The sequence below is a fragment of the Corylus avellana genome, chromosome ca3 (assembly GCF_901000735.1).
Source record: "Corylus avellana chromosome ca3, CavTom2PMs-1.0".
Classification (NCBI taxonomy): domain Eukaryota; kingdom Viridiplantae; phylum Streptophyta; class Magnoliopsida; order Fagales; family Betulaceae; genus Corylus; species Corylus avellana.
In genome coordinates this window covers 9,964,755-9,965,024 of record NC_081543.1, presented here as the reverse complement: position 1 = coordinate 9,965,024, position 270 = coordinate 9,964,755, and positions in this window count along the sequence as shown.

Below are 270 nucleotides of genomic sequence, written 5' to 3'. Positions count from 1 at the left end.
AAAAAAAAATTTAAAAAAAAAAAAAAAAAAAAAAAACCAAAACGACATTGTTTTATGGCAATACCCTACTACATATGACGTCGTTTATAGAGTTTATACATTTTTATATATTAAAACACCAAAACGAGGTCGTTTCATATATATATATATATATATATATATAAGGCAGTTAGCAATTTTTCAAAACTCACTAACTACTAATCACTTTTTAAGGCGGTTAGCGGTTATGGCGGTTAGTGGGTGGTTACTAACTGCCCGCCTTTTTAGCCC